Source organism: Chamaea fasciata, unplaced genomic scaffold (genome assembly GCF_029207755.1).
Source record: "Chamaea fasciata isolate MVZ Bird 193981 ecotype frontalis unplaced genomic scaffold, bChaFas1.0.hap1 SCAF_13, whole genome shotgun sequence".
NCBI classification, from domain to species: Eukaryota; Metazoa; Chordata; class Aves; order Passeriformes; family Sylviidae; genus Chamaea; species Chamaea fasciata.
The window spans coordinates 14353820-14360903 of NW_027094098.1; positions in this window are offsets into that span (position 1 = coordinate 14353820).

Genomic DNA, 7084 nt, shown 5'->3' on the forward strand with positions numbered 1-7084 from the left:
TTTTTTTTTTTTTTTTTTTTTCTGTCTCAGTAGATTTTATTCTATTACCGTTGCAGTGGGCACTTTGTCTTGGCTTTGTCTTGGTTTGGAAAGACAGGTATCTGCCAGGGAAAGCTGGAGCTCCCCTTGGAATGGAGAATGTAAACACCCTCCCTCCAAATTATCATTTTGCAATTAGAGGCTTTCAGGAAAAGGTATGGGAATAAGAATAACAGCTCTTTACTAGGAATATTAAAAAATACAAATGTAGTAGTACAAAAAAAATCCAAGCAAACAAATCCTAGAAACCTTGACAGAGTCAGAATACGACCTGACACCCTGTTGGTCAGGGTGTTGGAAGCAGTATAAATAAATCCTCCTGGAGTAACAGATGTGGTTCTGTTTGAGTAGAGCTGATCCTGTAGAAAGGGTTCAGTGGTGGTGAGATGGGTCCAGTCTTCCTCTGGGAAATCCAGTGGAAAACAGACTGCCTTGGTGTTCTGAATTGCAGGTTTTATCCAGGTAGAAATGCTTGGCTCCTCCTGCTGGGTGGAGCATCTCACAATGGGATGATGTAATTTTATCAGTCATGTGGTGAGCCTTAATGGCCCATTAACAGCAGATATCTCCCTGGAGGGAGGATGGGTCGTGGAAGAGATAAGAACACTGCTCCACCTGATTTTAACAGCTGGCCCATTGACAGAAGGCACCCGCCCCCTCCCCCCTGGAGTGATGAGGAATGGGTTATACAAGAGATGAAAAAAAACCCCTCCCCAACTAGTTTCAACAGATGGAAAATAAAATACACATTTTTGGTTACATATTGCATCCCAAGACAGAACTACAGAATGCAGGGTACATTCCTGCTTCAGTTGTCTTTCTGTGTGCTTGGCAGCAATTCTGGACACCCAGAAAATGCAGACTGCTACTATTTTCCTCCATTTCCACTTTCCTTTCAGAAATATTTCTTTATTGGCCTTCCCACATTGAAAAAAATTTAAATAATTAATAAAAATTTTAAATGAATAATTAAAGTATTTAAATTTGCTCTATTGGTCTAGATAGTGGAAATAGAAAACCTAATCAGCTGACTGTTATTGTACAATAAAGTCAAGAGTAGTTCATTTCAATCCTTGTTCCATAATACTTATATAATTCAGACCTGGAGACAAAAGCACTAAGGTCATGGATTAGCAGTGGCTTAAAGTTGAAAATAGCCTGAGGAAGTAAGGATGAGAAAGTAAGAACGAGTGGGCAAATAATATGTTAATGGGTATGGGAATTACTTAGTGTATGATATTTTATCAATGTAAATAGAAGAAATACAAAAACAAATTCAATTTTTAAGGTCTCAGTGAATAAATATATATAGAATAAATATAAATATAAATATAAATATAAATATAAATATAAATATAAATATAAATATAAATATAAATATAAATATAAATATAAATATAAATATAAATATAAATATAAATATAAATATAAATATAAATATAAATATAAATATAAATATAACCAGTCTCAATACTTGAAACAGAGCTGCAAAAATTAAATTTGAAATGACAATACAGTAAAACAAATAATTTGGTAATTATTAAAACAGTTGTTGAAATGCAGAGTTAGTTCTTATTACCAGTGTTTTATAAATTTGCTTTTTTTCAGTGATGTACAGAACTAAAACCTGTGTCGTTCAACTGAGGTGCCAAGCAGTTCAAAGAACACACTGAGCAGAAGTTCGTCCCAAAACACCAGCCACAAACTCTACTTTTTTAGATAAAAAGTCATGGTTCATAGGTAAATAATTATGGCAATTCATTTGGATATAGCATGTGAGGTAAATGACATCAGAGCCTTCACATGCATACCCAAATGAATTAGCAAAATCTATAATAAAAGCTCTGGCTGGGTCCATATTCACCAGTGCTGAAATTTTTCAAGACACTTACCAAGGTTTCTTTATGATCACCTTTTACAAGCATTACAGCTGGTACAATAATAATTGCTGTGCCAAAGAGAATTGTGAAAGCGCAAAACACAGGAAAACTAGAAAAGGAATTTTGTGACAAGAATGCCATGCAATTTTCCACATACCAGCAGAGAAAATTAGATTTCTAAACAGTGGGTGAACACTTGCTTGCCAAGCTAAAAGCTACTGCCTGCACAGAAACCACCCGTCAGAGCCCATGGGACTTTCACAAGAAGCAGCAGCTGAACACACCCAAGGAGAATGGCGGTAATTAATGCATTATTTAGTGCTTCTGTGATAAATTATACCTGCATGTGTTACTGGTGGGTAAAAACTCACACATCCATAAAAATGCATATAGAGTAGCTCTGTTATTGATCAGAACACTTCTAGCCATTCTGACCAGGACACCTCCTTAAGGGGAACACCTTTACCCAAGGTGTACCCTTTACCTTACTTCTCGCAGTAAGTCCCAAGTGATTGGGACTTACTGAGAGAAATTCATTGTGTTGATTTGGCACAGCCTGGTGTTCGGTAGCAGGACAGGGCCACAGGGGGGGCTTCTGTGAGAAGCTGCTGGAAGCTTCCACCATGTCCAACAGAGCCAATCTGATTCCCCGACACAGAACCTGGACCAGGTCAACTTCTTGGCACTGTGGGATCTTGCAAGAGTCATGGAATTAGTGGAACTCGTTGACAATGGTACCTACAAGCAGCAGTTTTCTTCCAGTCAGAGAAGAGGAGGAAGTGAGGATGTGAGGGGAAACACCATGGCGGCACTGAGGTCACTGGGAAGAAAGGAAGGGGAGGAGGTGCTCCAAGTGTCGGAGCTGAGATTCCTCTGCAAGCCGTGGGGAGGGCTGGGGGAAAACAAACTGTCCCCTTGGAATGCGTGAAGTCCACGGGGGATGCAGAGATCCACTCGTGGCCCCTGGAAAAAGTGCTCACGCCGGGGCGGGTGGGTGCCAGAGAAAGCCGTGATCCAGTGGGAGACCCGAATAGAGAGAGTCCTGCTTCCAGAGATAGAGAGAGATGGGCCTTGCTTCCAAACTAGAGCCCCCTGTCCTTCAAGGGCTGCTCCCTATGGACGAGTGAGCCATGTCACTGCAGTTTGGGGAAGATTGTTTGCCCGTGGGAGGGACCCCACGGCATAGCAGAGAAAAGACTCCTCTCCCTGAGCAAACAGAAAAAGATCTCCAGTGACAAACTGACCAAAACTTCCATGCTCTGTCCCCCTGTGCTGTTGGTGGGAAGGAGGGAGGGACTGGGGGGGGAAAAAGGTGTTTTAAGGACTTACTTTACTTCTCTTTTCCTCCTCTGACTGTTAAAAATAAATTTACTTTATACCTTTTAATTTAAACCTGTTTTGCCCCTAGAGTGTTTTTCTCCCAGTCCTTATCTCATGAACCCTTCATTGGTTCTTTTTTTCCCCCTCACCTCTGCCCAACTGTAGCAGAAGAAGGGAAGCGAATGAGTCCTGTGGGTGCCTGGAGTTTGGCCAGTGTCAAAGCATCACATTCACCTTGGCCTCAATTCACAGCTCAGTCAGAAAGTTTACAGAGCCCTCTTGGGTGTTTGCAATGCTGTGTTAAGTAATAGCACAAATAAAACCACTGTCTTGGGATAATGCACCTTCTTTTATACAAACTTTTCATTTCAAAGTCTTAAATAGGCAATAAAACAATATTTACTCTTGTAAGTCTTCTTTGGTTAGGTTCATAATGTACCTGCCTACCAATTACATTCCCTGCATTCAGAACACCTAGAAACTTCTATTTATGAGCAATCCATCCCAAAATAAATGTACCACTTGAGTCAAAGATAATCCGTTCTGAAGGAGACTGCTAAGACAGCTCCTAGGGATAAAGGAGGGTAAAATGCTCTTGAATATTTAACATAAAATAAAAAAATAAGTGTTTTCCATTTCAGAAGTGAATTTTTTCGCACACTCATTCATGTTTTCTTCATTCAGACATAGGCTGTGACCTCCACTGAGGTCCTCCCTGAAATAAATATCCACTGAACTCCTTCTTACTGCAGCCTTTGGATAGCAACATCTGGAAGATGATGAGACCTTCCATCCTTTGCCCACACACACAACACAGCATCTCAGCCTGTTTCATTATTTTACCTGCCCTTCAAAGGACCCATACAGAAGCAAAATGGTTGTTAAATGTATGTAGGACAACTCAAAGGCTGCTTAACTGGCTGGTTCTCCTTCTCCTGCCTTATGAGCCACGTAATCCTATTTAGTGTTTTACCTGTGTCACACATGAATTGGCTCCGTGCAGTGCCTTGTCCAGTGATGGCAGATAATAATGCCTTTGGGGGACAACACTCAGCTGAGGCAAGCTTGGAAAGTGTTAACTCTGAGGCAGGATAATGTCTTATTTGGTTAAAGCAAAAAGTAAACCAATACAGGATTTACAGCAATTTAAGGCTTAAGATGAGATCAGATGCCAGTCATTTCCAAACACCTCTCAATCAGTAAAAAATAATCCTTCATGAAGTCATGAAGTGGATTGCAGGGTTTTGGTGCAAGCTTTTTGGGGAAAATGGACCCATTTGTTACTGTTCTGTAGAGTGGAGGGAGGTGAAGTATAAACTCAGCTGAAAACTTATCCAGAGCTTCTGGCAAGTGCAGGCCAGAAGGGTGTGATTTGTGCTGCTTACCACATCTCTGCATTTCATGAATGCCAGATGATGATTTGCAGAGGGATCTCTTTAAAAGGATGCAGGAAGTTAGAACTATCATCAGCTAATGAAGAGGGCAGAGACATGAAAATGGAGCCAAAGGGAGAGGAAGGTGTACTCATTTTCCTGAGAATTACTGCATTTGAGCCACCTGCTTACAGGGTTAACTTTCTTCCTCTCTATGTCAAATGAGGGGAGTCAACCTGACCTTTACTTGCAGATCTGAGAAGCCTTGAAAATGAGAACAGTGAGGCTGTCCAAATGCAAACACTGGCTGCAGCAGACCTATTTATAAATAGTTTAGAAGAACACCATGAACTACAGAAGGAGGCAAATTTCCCCCTGCAAGTTTGCTGCCTCACTGAACACAGTGACAAGCTTGAATTTGCTTTCTTACATACCTGGACGCCTGTAGCAGAAAATGAAGTTAAATCCACAAACACAGGACCTAACACAGTCAAGTGGCACCAGCTCCAGTTTTGCTGCAATACATGAAGGGGACATTCTGCAGTGAATGACCCTGGTCCAACATGCTCAGGCTTTAGTTAATGGTCCTGCTTCATGGGAACAGACCCTGGACAGAGCTGCTAAGGGGAGAAATCCCAAACCAGCTCAAGTGGTTCAGAGGATATCCGTCTCTGAGAAGGGAAGAGTTGGGTTCAGCCTCCCAGGCTGCATTCATCAATCTCTTCCACCTCTCTCCAACCGAAAAATGTTTCATTTTTTTAAAATAAAGAATAAATTGCAATAGTAAATAATATTAAAAATTCACGAAGTGAGAAGACTAACCCAAAATAGCAGCACCCCAGCCATCATATATTCTTGTAAGAATTCAGATTTATCATAGCCCCCAACTTGCTACACAATTCCCAGTTACCACTACTGCTACACACTTCTGCTAGGCTGCTACTTTCGGTTTTGAACCTTAGCCCTACAAGGAATTCTCTGAACAGAAGGTTAACCTTTGTTTTAAAAGACGTCATAAGCAAAAACAAACTCTGGCCTTGCAAAATTTCCCTGTTTGTATGTTTTGCCCCAGTTGCTCAGAAAAAGTAATCTGATAGATTAAATTTCCCTTTCTGAGAAGAGTTATCTAACTTCAAACCAGTGGTAATGTCACTGGGCAGATGATAGTCACTAAAGTGCTGTTACTTGGTCAGCAGATATGGCTTGGATGCTTGAAAAGACACTGCAAAAGGAGCATTTCATCCCTTTTCTGTCTGCCCTCGCACACAAGCACTGAGGTTCCAGGCAGCTTTCTGGGGCCTGACAGAGTAGATGCCAGAGAGAGTTGGCTGGTCAAATTCTGTGTGATTTCAGAATAATACCTACCTACCTGCAATTATTGCCATGTTTTGGTTTCTCCTATCTGCAGACATCATAGGCTCTCTCTCACCCCCCTGTGAATCACATCAGATGCCACTGGAGCATACCAGGACTGGGAACAGAAGTCAGTTAAGGGTGAGATGCAGAGAAGAGGAATGCACACCTTTGACACATATCTAAAAGCAAAGGTTAACCCACTGTCCCCTCTTCTGCAGGTTTCTCCAAAAGTGGGGTGAATTTCCCAACCCAGACATTTCCAGCTACTTCTATCTTCTGTTTCCCATCTCATGTCTCCTGAAGCCTCTCTAACAAACTTCACGGGTGATTTCTGGGGTCAGGGTGATATCTTTCTATTTGTATTTCATAACTCTCAGTAGAATTGTTTTCCATGGACTCATCTGGTTACTCCTGAACTCAGGAGGTTTACAGAGAGTCAGCTGTAGAAAAGACTGAAAATGAGAATTTTTTTTTTCTGTGAAAAACATGCTCCTCTCTCCAACCCGCTACCTGAAACACCCCACTCAATTTCATAGAAACTGATTTTGTATGTGGGTTATCTTGAAGGGTCATTGGGCAAGTTGCTGGCTACATCAATGGCAGACTTGCTCTTCCAGGATAGCTGTGGCCAAGTTACTTTAATTTCTCACAGGTCCACTATTGGATTCAAGGAAAATAAGAAAAAAATAAAGATAAAGGGTGAGCTCACTCTATTGGTCAGGCATGTAAGACATTAGACATTTTAGACAATCTGCTGATGAAGAGTAAGAGTTTCCAGAAATTCAGGGATGTCTCAGAGCCTCTGAAAATCAGCTCCAACAGGCCCCAGTAACACCTGGAGTGGTGAGGAAAGGAACCCTGACACTCCTTGTGCCTGCACCAAAGTCCCTGACAGAACTGGCGAAGCACTGAATTTATTTGCTTTAGATTGAGCTGATTAGAACAACAGCTGGAAGGTGAGTGTCTTTAATTAGTGGACAATAATTTTTGACTTATGTTGGATGCCTCACAGTGAAAAATAAACTGTTTATTAATAAAGGTTTTAAATCTCAGTTCCTGTTTTAAGCAAAATAAATTTAAGTAAGCAGTCCCAGCTGAACTTCTGGTAGGAGGGAG